This window comes from Eleutherodactylus coqui, chromosome 2, assembly GCF_035609145.1.
Source record: "Eleutherodactylus coqui strain aEleCoq1 chromosome 2, aEleCoq1.hap1, whole genome shotgun sequence".
Classification (NCBI taxonomy): Eukaryota; Metazoa; Chordata; class Amphibia; order Anura; family Eleutherodactylidae; genus Eleutherodactylus; species Eleutherodactylus coqui.
The window spans coordinates 345895829-345910797 of NC_089838.1; the positions used below are offsets into that span (position 1 = coordinate 345895829).

Sequence of the window (14969 nt, forward strand, 5' to 3'; positions counted from 1 at the left end):
ACATGGTTTCACCAATGCACTTTGTGCAGTTTTCATTGCAGCTGAACTTTTCATGATTATGGAGCCTTATACTGTATTTGCAATCCATCCCAAGTACAGGAGCCCTATGAGGACTGTAAAGATGAGTCAAGGAAAGGTTTAACAAGTAATTAGAAATAAAAACTAGGTTGTAAACGATTAAACCCCTCCCCTTTTCCCAGTCATCTAATCAAAAAACAGGTGATTATACCTACCCGATAATTGGGTTTCCAGGAGTCTCAACGACAGCCCCACCTGAGATCGCCTCCTCCTGATAGGACAGGAACACACCGAGAGGTTAGAGTCTCCCCCCCTTCCCTCAGTGGATTATAACGAACTGCCGGGGTAGCAGCTAACTTAATATTTATATACGTTAAAAAATACCAGATAGGTAAAAGTTTATTTTTTTCTTCTTTCGGGAGGGAATGTACGGGTGCTGTCGTGGAGACTCCTGGAAACCCGATTATCGGGTAGGTATAATCACCCTTTTCCCAGGTCGTCTCCACGACAGCACCACCTGAGACGTACCAACTAAAGCTATTCTAGGGTGGGATTGCCGCTGAGAGGACCTTGCGGCCAAATGTTGTGTCCTCGTCTAGCTGCACCTTTACCCTATAATGTCTGACAAAAGGGTGTGGCTTCTTCCACACTGCTGCCTTGCATATCTGTTCCACGGACGCCGAGCTATGCTCGGCCCATGAAGTCGCTACTGCCCTCGTGGAGTGGGCTTTAAGAGCCGCGGGGGCCTCCCTCCCCAGGGTCTTATATGACTCGCTAATGGCCAGGCGGATCCACCGGGCTATAGAGCTTTTAGCTGCTTTTCTCCCCTTGTTAGGGCCTGAGAACTGGACGAACATGTTGTCGTCCTGCCTCCATGGACCTGTGACATCGATATACTTCAGGACCGCTCTCCTTACATCTAAGCAATTTAGGGCTCTCTCCTTCTAGTTTTTTGGGTTATTAAAGAACGAGGGGATTACTATGTTCTGGGCCCTATGGAATGGAGACACTACTTTAGGCATAAAGGTCGGGTCTGTTTTGAAGACTAGCTTTGTGATTTTGAGGAGCGGGTGGCGGATGGTTAGGGCTTGTAGCTCGCTGACCCGTCTCGCTGAGGAAATGGCCACTAGGAAAATTGTTTTAATTGTGGGCATTCTTATTGAAAGCCCTTCAATTGGTTCGAAGGGTTCCGCTGACATGGCCCTCAGGACCCAATTTAAGTTCCAGTCGGGGCATATATTTGTAGGTCTAGGTCGCAACCTATCTGCCGCTGTCAGGAATCTACTGATCCACTTGTCTCCTGATAGCTTGGTGTCGAATAGGGCACTAAGGGCTGGAATCTTAGGGTGCTCGGGGAGAGGCTCATATCCAGGCCCTCCTGTAATAAATCCAGGATTAACAGGAGGTCAGCACCATGGCTTGAGGAATCCTTCCCCTGTCTCCAAGAGATAAACCTATTCCAGATCTTTTGATAGACGAGATTGGTTGTCTCTTTCCTACTTGCCATTAGAGTCCTGACTACCCTGTCCGAGAACCCCCTGCCCCTCAGTGTGGATTCTTCAGTATCCAGGCTGTCAAGTGGAGTCTGCTTATATTGGGGTAGTTCAGAGGCCCCTGTGTTAGTAGATCCGCATGAGCGGGAAGGGTGACTGGATCCTGGATGCTCAGGTTTCTTAGAAGGCTGAACCAACTTCTCCTTGGCCAGAAGGGAGCCACTAGGGCCAGAGTGCATGCCTGTGACCTGAAGTGCTGCAACACTCTTGGGATTTATGGAATTGGGGGAAAGGCGTACAACAGTTCCCCTCTCCAATCCTGGCTCAGGGCGTCCACTGCTGTTGGTCGGTCCTCCGGTCTGAGGGAGAAGAAGTTCTTTACCTTGGTATTTTGTCTGGATGCAAACAGGTCCAGCTGTGGGAGACCCCACCTGTCCGTCATGATCCGGAATGCCTCCTGGGATAGAGACCATTCCCCCAGGTCTATACGCCTCTGGCTGAGGAAGTCTGCCTTCTGATTCAGGGATCCTTTCAAGTGTGTTGCCGAAATTGAGAGGATGCAGCCTTCTGCCCAGCGAAAGATTCTTTGTGAGATACTTTGTAGGGCTGGCGACTTCGTGCCCCCCTGATGTCGAATATGGGCGACTGCCGTGGTGTTGTCTGATAGCATCTTTATGTGCTGTTTTTTTACTGAGTCCCCCAGGTGCTGGAGGGCCCTTGGCCTGAGTGTACTGGCAGCTGCCTCCCAGGATCTTCTCAGTAGGCCCTCCGCCTTCCGATCCATTGGATCCCTCAGCTGCGTGGCGTCTTCGAAGGGCAAGGTTGTCCTTTTAGCCACCGGGACGTCCACTGTGGGTATTTCCTCCCAGCTTGTGCATACCTCCTCTTCGAACGGGTAACATCTCTTAACCCCCCTAGAAGTGAAGGATCCTGCGTCGGGTTTTTTCCACTCCTTTTGTATCATCTTCGAGATATTACTATGGACAGGGAAGGTATGCCTCCGTCTCCCCCCCCCCGAAGACTTCGTCCTGTATGGTGCCAGGCTCTTTGGGTTCTTCCATCTTAAGAGTGGCTCAGACTGATTTGGTGAGCTCCGCTAAGTCTTCTTGATGGAAGAGGTACTTCTTGTAGTCCTCTTCCTCTGAGGACTCCTCCAGCACTGGTTCTTCCGGTTCTGACCACGAACTCCTTTCAGAATCTGAGTGCTCCTCTGGGCTATACGCCCTTCTCCGGCGTTTCGCCCTGGATGCCCCCGTTGGTGGCGTTTTTGGAGTTGTCAGAGCTGACCATACCTCCTCCCTGACTAGCTTCCTGACATCCTCCAGGAATCCCCCCGATTCCTCCTTAACTAGCCTGGCTATGCATGTTTTGCATAACGACTTCATATACGTAGCCGGCAGTTTTGCGCCGCATTCTGCGCATTTTTTTGCTTTTGTTCAGGGAGGGGCATCCCTTTTATCCCTCTGGCAGATAAACAAAAATTTTTTACGGATAAGGATGCAACATTCACAATTACACATAAGAATTTGCATGACCTTGTTTGTCCCACTGGCTACTTACAGTTCCCACTGCGGCTGAACATTCCACAACGTCTGGTGCTGGAGCACTCATCTTTACTGCTGGTGCTGCAGACACTCTTGGGGCAGTAAAGCCAGACACTAACCAAATGGCTTTACCTGACTTGCGCCTCTGTCTTCTCTCAGGTTCCTATGTTTTTTTTAAATTGGCGCCTTCTGGACTAAGCCCCGCCCCCTCCATGCACCGGCCGCGATGACGTCATTGCGCTAGTGATGTGACGCGGCGCCCCGCCCCCTCCAACACGCGTCAAGGGGATCCTAGAAGCGCCGCGCCCAGTCCTAAACCGGCACAGGAGGAGAGCTGGAGCCCCGCTTTGAACCCCCCATGGGCCGTCACGGGAGGAACCTAGCCCGGTGGAACCACGTCCCAGGAGCCGCTCTGCAGGAAGGGAGGGCAGGCTGACCCACTGCCCTCCGATCCGCCAGTAAGGATCTTCAGGCTGGCGTCTCCACCAGCCCCTCTCGGTGATCCTGCCTCCTGGCAGGACAGGTAAACACTGAGGAAGGGGGGGAGGGGGGAGGGGGGGAGACCCTGGGGAGGGGGCGGAGACCCTAACCTCTCGGTGTGTTCCTGTCCTACGAGGAGGAGGTGATCTCAGGTGGTGCTGTCATGAAGACGACTGGGGAAATAAAAGTTTATCATTGAACATTGTAAAAAACTGCAAACTGAATAAAAAACATCCAAAATTCAAACGAACCCCAAAACAGTCCCAATAAAAGCTCAAGTTACCGCGTGAAAAAAAAGCCCTCACACAACCTGATCGACCAGTTATGTTATGGTGGTCAGATGGTGGCAGAGCGCTCAAAACATGTCATCTGCAGTAAAAGACTCCATAAACCTCGGCACAATCTAAGAATTAACAAGAACGGCTCGTTTCTACTTTAAAACCAGAAGCACAGAAAACAATGGCACATTTACCTGTAGTGATGCTATATAATGTCTGCTCCTCCACAGACACTGACAGACATGAGGAGACGCTGCTGTAGTAATACTGTATAATGTCTCCTCCACAGACACTGACAGACATGAGGAGACGCTGCTGTAGTAATACTGTATAATGTCTGCTCCTCCACAGACACTGACAGACATGAGGAGACGCTGCTGTAGTAATACTGTATAATGTCTCCTCCACAGACACTGACAGACATGAGGAGACGCTGCTGTAGTAATACTGTATAATGTCTGCTCCTCCACAGACACTGACAGACATGAGGAGACGCTGCTGTAGTAATACTGTATAATGTCTCCTCCACAGACACTGACAGACATGAGGAGACGCTGCTGTAGTAATACTGTATAATGTCTGCTCCTCCACAGACACTGACAGACATGAGGAGACGCTGCTGTAGTAATACTGTATAATGTCTGCTCCTCCACAGACACTGACAGACATGAGGAGACGCTGCTGTAGTAATACTGTATAATGTCTCCTCCACAGACACTGACAGACATGAGGAGACGCTGCTGTAGTAATACTGTATAATGTCTGCTCCTCCACAGACACTGACAGACATGAGGAGACGCTGCTGTAGTAATACTGTATAATGTCTGCTCCTCCACAGACACTGACAGACATGAGGAGACGCTGCTGTAGTAATACTGTATAATGTCTGCTCCACAGACACTGACAGACATAAGGAGACGCTGCTGTAGTAATACTGTATAATGTCTCCTCCATAGACACTGACAGACATGAGGAGACGCTGCTGTAGTAATACTGTATAATGTCTCCTCCACAGACACTGACAGACATGAGGAGACGCTGCTGTAGTAATACTGTATAATGTCTGCTCCTCCACAGACACTGACAGACATGAGGAGACGCTGCTGTAGTAATACTGTATAATGTCTGCTCCTCCACAGACACTGACAGACATAAGGAGACGCTGCTGTAGTAATACTGTATAATGTCTGCTCCTCCACAGACACTGACAGACATGAGGAGACGCTGCTGTAGTAATACTGTATAATGTCTTCTCCACAGACACTGACAGACATGAGGAGACGCTGCTGTAGTAATACTGTATAATGTCTGCTCCTCCACAGACACTGACAGACATGAGGAGACGCTGCTGTAGTAATACTGTATAATGTCTGCTCCTCCACAGACATGAGGAGACGCTGCTGTAGTAATACGGTATAATGTCTCCTCCACAGACACTGACAGACATGAGGAGACGCTGCTGTAGACATACTGTATAATGTCTGCTCCACAGACACTGACAGACATGAGGAGACGCTGCTGTAGTAATACAGTATAATGTCTCCTCCACAGACACTGACAGACATGAGGAGACGCTGCTGTAGTAATACTGAATAATGTCTCCTCCTCCACAGACGCTGACAGACATGAGGAGACGCTGCTGTAGTAATACTGTATAATGTCTGCTCCTCCACAGACACTGACAGACATGAGGAGACGCTGCTGTAGTTATACTGTATAATGTCTGCTCCTCCACAGACACTGACAGACATGAGGAGACGCTGCTGTAGTAATACTGTATAATGTCTCCTCCTCCACAGACACTGACAGACATGAGGAGACGCTGCTGTAGTAATACTGTATAATGTCTCCTCCACAGACACTGACAGACATGAGGAGATGCTGCTGTAGTAATACTGTATAATGTCTCCTCCTCCACAGACACTGACAGACATGAGGAGACGCTGCTGTAGTAATACTGTATAATGTCTGCTCCACAGACACTGACAGACATGAGGAGACGCTGCTGTAGTAATACTGTATAATGTCTGCTCCGCAGACACTGACAGACATGAGGAGACGCTGCTGTAGTAATACTGTATAATGTCTGCTCCACAGACACTGACAGACATGAGGAGACGCTGCTGTAGTAATACTGTATAATGTCTCCTCCACAGACACTGACAGACATGAGGAGACGCTGCTGTAGTAATACTGTATAATGTCTCCTCCGCAGACACTGACAGACATGAGGAGACGCTGCTGTAGTAATACTGTATAATGTCTGCTCCTCCACAGACACTGACAGACATGAGGAGACGCTGCTGTAGTAATACTGTATAATGTCTGCTCCACAGACACTGACAGACATGAGGAGACGCTGCTGTAGTAATACTGTATAATGTCTGCTCCTCCATAGACACTGACAGACATGAGGAGACGCTGCTGTAGTAATACTGTATAATGTCTGCTCCACAGACACTGACAGACATGAGGAGACGCTGCTGTAGTAATACGGTATAATGTCTGCTCCACAGACACTGACAGACATGAGGAGACGCTGCTGTAGTAATACTGTATAATGTCTCCTCCTCCACAGACACTGACAGACATGAGGAGACGCTGCTGTAGTAATACTGTATAATGTCTGCTCCTCCACAGACACTGACAGACATGAGGAGACGCTGCTGTAGTAATACTGTATAATGTCTGCTCCTACACTGACATGAGGAGACGCTGCTGTAGTAATACTGTATAATGTCTGCTCCACAGACACTGACAGACATGAGGAGACGCTGCTGTAGTAATACTGTATAATGTCTGCTCCTCCACAGACACTGACAGACATGAGGAGACGCTGCTGTAGTAATACTGTATAATGTCTGCTCCTCCACAGACACTGACAGACATGAGGAGACACTGCTGTAGTAATACTGTATAATGTCTGCTCCACCACAGACCCTGACAGACAGGAGGAGACGCTGCTGTAGTAATACTGTATAATGTCTCCTCCACAGACACTGACAGACATGAGGAGACGCTGCTGTAGTAATACTGTATAATGTCTGCTCCTCCACAGACACTGACAGACATGAGGAGACGCTGCTGTAGTAATACTGTATAATGTCTGCTCCTCCATAGACACTGACAGACATGAGGAGACGCTGCTGTAGTAATACTGTATAATGTCTCCTCCTCCACAGACACTGACAGACATGAGGAGACGCTGCTGTAGTAATACTGTATAATGTCTGCTCCTCCACAGACACTGACAGACATGAGGAGACGCTGCTGTAGTAATACTGTATAATGTCTGCTCCTCCATAGACACTGACAGACATGAGGAGACGCTGCTGTAGTAATACTGTATAATGTCTCCTCCTCCACAGACACTGACAGACATGAGGAGACGCTGCTGTAGTAATACTGTATAATGTCTGCTCCTCCACAGACACTGACAGACATGAGGAGACGCTGCTGTAGCAATACTGTATAATGTCTGCTCCACAGATACTGACAGACATGAGGAGACGCTGCTGTAGTAATACTGTATAATGTCTGCTCCTCTTATGCCGTGAAATGTGGTAATGATACGGCATGGGACTAGCGACAATGGGGATAGGGAAGGGTTAAGAATAAAAGCGAGCAAGGAGGTGGGTGGACCTAGGACAGGAAAGGGAAAGGGGGGGAAGAAGGAAGTGGAGCTCAGTGCAGCGGCGAACAACGAAGAGGAAGGACGCACAAAGAGAAGCAGAAGGAGCGAGCAGCCAGATAAAGAAAGAAGAAGCTTTACAAAGACAAAAAAGGACTGTTTAAAATCAAGCTGAGGAGGAGGTCAGAAGAGCGGACCAGTCGGGTGGAAGAAAACGAAATCGGTGGTCGGAGACAGCGAGAGCGGCAGCGGGTGAATCGCAGAAGATGGAGGAGCTTAGAATGCAGATACAGCGGGCGGTTCGGCAAGATGGCACAGCATGGCTGGAGGATTTACTACGTACCTGCAGATCCGAGTCGGAGTCCGGGATCCCCGCGGCGACTGAGGCACCGGAGAAGGAAGCGGAGAGGAGCGCAGCCCAAGAGCGCGAAGAGGAGCGTGGCTGTCCGAAGAGGCGAAGAAATCCCCCGGCTAGGCTCAGTCCGAGCCCGGCGGCAAAACGGCGCAGCGATAGAACGAGCCGGGGCGACGAGGGAGCGAAAGACACTGGAACTGGCAGAAGGAAGAAGGCGCCAATTTCAAATCGCGCACCAGAAGTAGCGCGTGCAAGGATCCAGCGGTCGCCGTCTGTTGGAGGTGCGGAGCGAAGAATGGGTCTGCCGGTGGCAATGGGATCCGGAATGATGGAGCAGCGCGCTGTCAGGCACAGGACAGCGCGAACCGGAGGAGGTGAGGAGCGAAAAACAACGGAGGAAGCATCGGGGAGCGCGCGGTATGGCCGCAGGCTCAGGCAAGATGGCGGCGCCGCGTGTAGAGCAGAGCAGGTGGGAGCGCAAGGGGGAGGGGGCACATCAGTCCGAAGGGAGACAAGGCGTAGGGGGTTAGTCGGCAGGGGGGGCACAAGGGGGGGGGGAGGCAAGTAGCCCATCACACAGTGGGATCAGCAGCGCAAGCAGCGCGTTAGTGAAAAGTAGAGGGGGGGTCAGCCCACGGGAGTGCAGCGAGAGTCCGCGTTATCGGCTCAGCCCCTTTCGGGCATCGGGCCATAGGGTCATTAACCCTTTGTATACCTCTAGTTCTGAGGGGTCCGTTTATGCTCAGCATACCTGTCCACGGCCAGCATCCCATGACCTTGCCCACGAGGTTTCACAACGCCATATGCAAGGTAACCTCCGGGCACTGAGAAGTGATCCCGCCTCCATCAGGACCCATAAATTTTGTTATGTGAACCCCAAATACGTGTTCACGGCTGCTGACCCTTCGGGGGACTCTTCCCATAGCCCCGCTAGCCATACCGGTAACAGACGCCAGGGGAGAGGTGCTAGGCGCAGGCAGAGGGAAAGGAGTGGTAGAGAGGGTTACGTGCGCGACAGCGAAAGCGAGCAAGGCAGGGTAGGTCCGGAGCGCGGTAGAGAAGCTTTCAGAGAGCGAGAGGCGCGCAGAGGCGACAGGCGTAGGGCGCAACAGGTGTTTCACCAGCAAGAGAGCCAACGCCAGCCGGTGGCGGCGTCATCAACCATCCCGAGCGGGGATTACATACGCCGCAGGAGGCATGAGGACTTGCAGGAGCGGCCACATGAGGGCCATCCCGGAGCTACACGAGCAGGAATGGCGCAGGAGGCTACGCATTCGAGGGTTCGGCAGCCACCATACAGACAGGACAGCAGCACCATGAGACGACTGGCGGGGACCACGCCCTTGGCGATACCGGAGGTCGGTCGAGCCGGTGAGTTTGACTATAAAAAAGCTTGGATTAATGTTATGGATCCCGCGAGAGCAGCGGGTAAGAGTGATTTGGTTACAGTTTTGAAGTCGTTATTGACCAAGGTTGATTCAAGCGGTTTGGTTGATTCAAGCGTTTTTCCCGTTACTGGTGCAGCAGGGGGCGGGGGCCCAGCTGCGGTTGGGATGGCTACCGAAACGGACCCATTGGATGGGTTAAGATATGCGGATTTTTTATTTTGTGGTGTTGCCCCATTAGGGGTCGGTTTAGCTGATGATGTGTTGGAAAAGATCCGCAAAGGTTTATACGTTGATATTTGGTCCTTGCTGTCTGCGGACCACGTTACTGTTGATAAGGAAAGATTATCCGAACGCGGCACGGAAAAGAAGCTGAAGGTTGCGAAAACGTTCGGTAATTGGTTGCAGGCTTTTTCCGTGTTGGCTTACGTTGCTTGTCAGCATCAGCCGAATAAAGGCCCTGAACTATTGGTTTACTTAAACACGATTTTTAGTGCTTATAAACTACACGGCGGCACCGCATGGTGGCGGTACGATGAAGACTTTCGGCGCCGTGTATCGGGTGTTAGTCATATTAGCTGGGCGTCGAAAGCGACCGACGTATGGATCCAGCTGATCCTGTCGCAGCGTCCGCAAAAAGCGCCTTTTCAGGGGGGAGCCGTGGGGGGAAATCAACAGCCCTCTGCGGCCTCGTCACGACCAAACGGCTCCTGTTGGCTTTTCAACGAGGGCCACTGTAGATTTCATGCCTCCTGCAGGTACAGGCACGAGTGCTCTGTCTGCGGGGGGCAGCACGCGGCGATTCGCTGCTTCCGTAAGCAGAGAACGTCAACAGCGGTGGGGGGTGCCAGTGGAGCACCGAACACCGGTGAGAAGCAGGTGCCTGCTTCCGTGGTTAGACAAGTACCACAGGAGGCAAAAATCCTTAAACAGGGTTTTTCTACTGGTTTTGTTATTCCTTTTGTTGAGCAGTCAGCCGCCACGTTATCTCGCAACTTAAAGTCCGCCGTGGAAAATCGGGAGCTCGTAATTGAAAAATTGTTAAAAGAAGTAGAAATGGGGCGCATGGCGGGCCCTTTCTCTGAACCGCCTTTTCCCAATTTACGTGTGTCTCCGCTGGGACTGGTTCCTAAAAAAGAGACGGGCAAGTTCCGTCTGATCCATCATTTGTCCTTCCCAAAAGGGGAGTCGGTAAATGATGGCATTTCAAAGGAGCAAGCCTCAGTGGTTTATACGTCTTTTGATCACGCGGTGCGTTTGGTTACCAAGGCAGGTAAGCGGGCGCAATTGGCAAAGACGGATATCGAATCCGCTTTCCGCTTATTGCCGGTTCACCCGGAGTGTTTTCACCTTTTGGGTTGCATGATCGATAATTTTTTCTTTTATGACATGTGCCTGCCCATGGGTTGCTCGATTTCGTGTTATTTTTTCGAGCTGTTTAGTTCCTTCCTGGAATGGATCCTCAGGTATGAAACGGGCATCACGTCGGTGACGCATTATTTAGACGATTTTCTGTTTATCGGTACAGAAACGTCCGGTGTTTGCGGGTTTTTGTTGAATACTTTCCAGAATCTCATGCAGCGGGTGGGGGTCCCGTTGTCGGAGGAAAAGACAATGGGCCCCGTGACCTGTTTAACCTTTTTGGGCATTGAGATCGACACGGAAAAAATGGTTTTTCGGTTACCAACGGAAAAAATAGCGCGGCTACGCCAAGCGATATCGGACGTGGAACGGTGTAAAAAAGCCACTTTGCGCCAGTTTGAGGTTCTCATGGGGCTGCTCAACTTTGCATGCAAGGTCATCCCCATGGGCCGCGCGTTTTCTAGACAGTTGTCGTTGGTGACGGTGGGGGTCAGCGAGCCCCATCATTTTATCCGGGTCACGCGCGGGATTAGAGATGATTTGCATATGTGGCGAGTCTTCTTGGAAACCTTCAACGGGCAAGTTTTGTGTCAAAAGGAGGAGTGGTCGGGTGACGACCTCGACCTGTTTGCGGATGCGGCCGGTTCGGACGGTTTCGGAGTGATATTCAGAGACCATTGGTGCAGGGAGTCCTGGCCAAGGTCGTGGATACAGCATCAGCTGGTTAAAAATATTACGTTATTGGAATTCTTCCCGGGTGTGGTGGCCCTGGAGCTATGGGGAGAGGAGCTCCAGGACCGCAAGATTTGCTTTTGGTCAGACAACGCGGTGGTTGTGCAGACAATCAACAAACAGTCTTCGGGGTCTCAGCCGGTGTTGGCTTTACTGAGGCACGTGGTACTCATTTGCTTGCAACGGAATATATACTTACGTGCTAAGCACATGCCGGGGGTTTTTGAATGGAGCGGCTGACGCACTCTCTTGTTTGCAGATGGACTTGTTCAGGGAACGGCACCCGTGGGTGGAGACCGAGGGGGTACGTTGCCCGCTTTTCTTATGGAACCTAGTCAAGAGGAGTTGTTGAAGCTGGTGGAAGCCTCTGTTTCAAAGGGAACGTGGAGAAGTTATAATACGGTCTGGTCTGCATGGTTGGCATTCACAGGTGGCCGCGTTGCGGGGGGCTCCGTCGCGCGCGGGGCAGTAATGAATATGTTATCCGCGCTATGATCGCGACGAGTGTCTTTTGACGTCGCTAAGAAACACTTGGCGGGTGTCGCCTTTTTGTTGAAGTTGCACAGGTTAGAGGACATTACCAAAGACTTTGCCATCCGGCAAATATTGCGCGGGTGGAGAAAGGACAAGGGGCGGGTAGATTCCCGCCGGCCCATTACGTACAATTTATTATGCAAGTTGCTGGACGTTTTGGAAACCATGTGCGTTAGTGCAGAGGAAACAATGTTATTTAGAGCAGCATTCGTGTGAGCTTTTTTCGCAGCGTTAAGGATCAGCGAGTTAGTCCCCGCGAGTAAGAAAAAAGAGGGAGGCCTCCTTTTTAACGACGTATTACTGTTAAACGATACATTACGCATGCGCGTCAGCCGGTCAAAAACGGACATTTATGGCAGAGGCGAATGGCTGTCAATTGGCAGCCTGGGTGCACGTTGGTGTCCGGTGGACACGGTTAGGCGTTATTTGGCTTCAAGAGTCACAAGCGGGCAGTTTTTGGTTCATTCATCAGGACTACCGCTTACACGTTTTCAATTTTCGTTGGTGTTACGAACGTCGTTGCGCGCGGTAGGCCTAGAGGCTTCGGAGTTTGGCACCCATTCTTTCAGAATAGGTGCGGCAACGACGGCTGAGTTAGGCGGGATGAACGAAGAAGAAGTTAAAAGGTTGGGAAGATGGAGGTCTCAGGCATATAAATCGTATGTGAGGCCAGATCTGATGGTTATATGATATTTTCGTCGGCTGTTATTTTTCCTTTTTTTTTGTTACGTTTTTTCTTAGCCATTTCGGGGTTTTTCTTGTGTTTTTTCTGTGCTTACTTCCAGCTGCGGAGCCGTGGAAGGTGTGGATCATAGGACATTCCTACATTTACTGGGCTGAAAAGAGGGCAGCCGTATGGCCATCAGGTCGGAGTTTGAATTTGACCGGAACTGCCGTAAATTGGCACGGAGTCCGAGGGCTTCAATGGCCTAGTTTGTTACGGATTGTTATGGACATCAGCAGGTGGACCCCCCGAAGAGTCGTACTGGTCATTCATGCCGGGGGGAATGACCTAGGAAGGATGAAGATGAGAGATTTACTAGTCATCATGAAGCAGGACATGCTAAGGTTCCGGGATTGCTTCCAAGAAGGAATTTTGGTGTGGTTGGATATAGTGGCTAGAAGGAGTTGGCGAGGAGTGCGCGATCCGGAAGCGATAGATAGGGTCAGGAGGTTAATTAACTTAAAGATTTCAAAGTTCGTGCAGTCACTAGGTGGCATCGCTATCAGACATTGGGAGTTGGAAGAGAAGGAGAGAGGAGCACTCAGAGATGATGGAGTCCACCTGAGCGATGTCGGTCTGGATACTTTTCTGTCGGGTCTGCAAGATGGTGTGGAGATGGCTTTGGCACGAGTTGGTGGGGTGGGGCATCATGCGTGGCAGTAAACGACGCATTCCGCGTGGCCTGGAGTTTTTTCCATGCTGGAGAAGGAGAGTCGAGGAAGGTTAGCAGCCAAGGACCTGGGCTCACGAATTTCCTCGGGACTATTGTGGACTATATTGGACGTTTACGGCATGGAAAAGGTTTTTTCTCATAAAGGTTTTTTCATAATTAAATAAAGTTTTAGATAAGCGTTTGGTTAATAAAGCTGTGGCCTACCCCACAATTTTACCCAACAGAAGGTCTGATGGTTATTTTAGATAAGTAAGCGAGCATAGAGGTAAGGTTATTTGTCGCTAGTCTCCTCAGACACTGACAGACATGAGGAGACGCTGCTGTAGTAATACTGTATAATGTCTGCTCCACAGACACTGACAGACATGAGGAGACGCTGCTGTAGTAATACTGTATAATGTCTGCTCCTCCACAGACACTGACAGACATGAGGAGACGCTGCTGTAGTAATACTGTATAATGTCTGCTCCACAGACACTGACAGACATGAGGAGACGCTGCTGTAGTAATACTGTATAATGTCTCCTCCATAGACACTGACAGACATGAGGAGACGCTGCTGTAGTAATACTGTATAACGTCTCCTCCACAGACACTGACAGACATGAGGAGACGCTGCTGTAGTAATACTGTATAATGTCTGCTCCTCCACAGACATGAGTAGACGCTGCTGTAGTAATACTGTATAATGTCTGCTCCTCCACAGACACTGACAGACATGAGGAGACGCTGCTGTAGTAATACTGTATAATGTCTGCTCCTCCACAGACACTGACAGACATGAGGAGACGCTGCTGTAGTAATACTGTATAATGTCTGCTCCTCCACAGACATGAGTAGATGCTGCTGTAGTAATACTGTATAATGTCTGCTCCTCCACAGACACTGACAGACATGAGGAGACGCTGCTGTAGTAATACTGTATAATGTCTCCTCCACAGACACTGACAGACAGGAGGAGACGCTGCTGTAGTAATACTGTATAATGTCTGCTCCTCCACAGACACTGACAGACATGAGGAGACGCTGCTGTAGCAATACTGTATAATGTCTGCTCCTCCACAGACACTGACAGACATGAGGAGACGCTGCTGTAGTAATACCGTATAATGTCTGCTCCTCCACAGACACTGACAGACATGAGGAGACGCTGCTGTAGTAATACTGTATAATGTCTCCTCCACAGACACTGACAGACAGGAGGAGACGCTGCTGTAGTAATACTGTATAATGTCTGCTCCTCCACAGACACTGACAGACATGAGGAGACGCTGCTGTAGCAATACTGTATAATGTCTGCTCCTCCACAGACACTGACAGACATGAGGAGACGCTGCTGTAGTAATACCGTATAATGTCTGCTCCTCCACAGACACTGACAGACATGAGGAGACGCTGCTGTAGTAATACTGTATAATGTCTGCTCCTCCACAGACACTGACAGACAGGAGGAGACGCTGCTGTAGTAACACGGTATAATGTCTCCTCCACAGACACTGACAGACATGAGGAGACGCTGCTGTAGACATACTGTATAATGTCTGCTCCTCCACAGACACTGACAGACATGAGGAGACGCTGCTGTAGTAATACTGTATAATGTCTCCTCCATAGACACTGACAGACATGAGGAGACGCTGCTGTAGTAATACTGTATACTGTCTGTTCCTCCACAGACACTGACAGACATGAGGAGACGCTGCTGTAGGAATACTGTATAATCTCTGCTCCTCCACAGAAACTGACAGACATGAGGAGAC

General features: G+C 50.3%; 1 protein-coding gene across 2 annotated transcripts in view; it reads left to right on the plus strand.

The window, feature by feature from the left end:
* Positions 1-14969, plus strand: part of SLC2A4 (solute carrier family 2 member 4) — a 180152-nt gene that overhangs the window by 127971 nt on the left and 37212 nt on the right. The gene's annotated exons all lie outside the window — the stretch shown is intronic.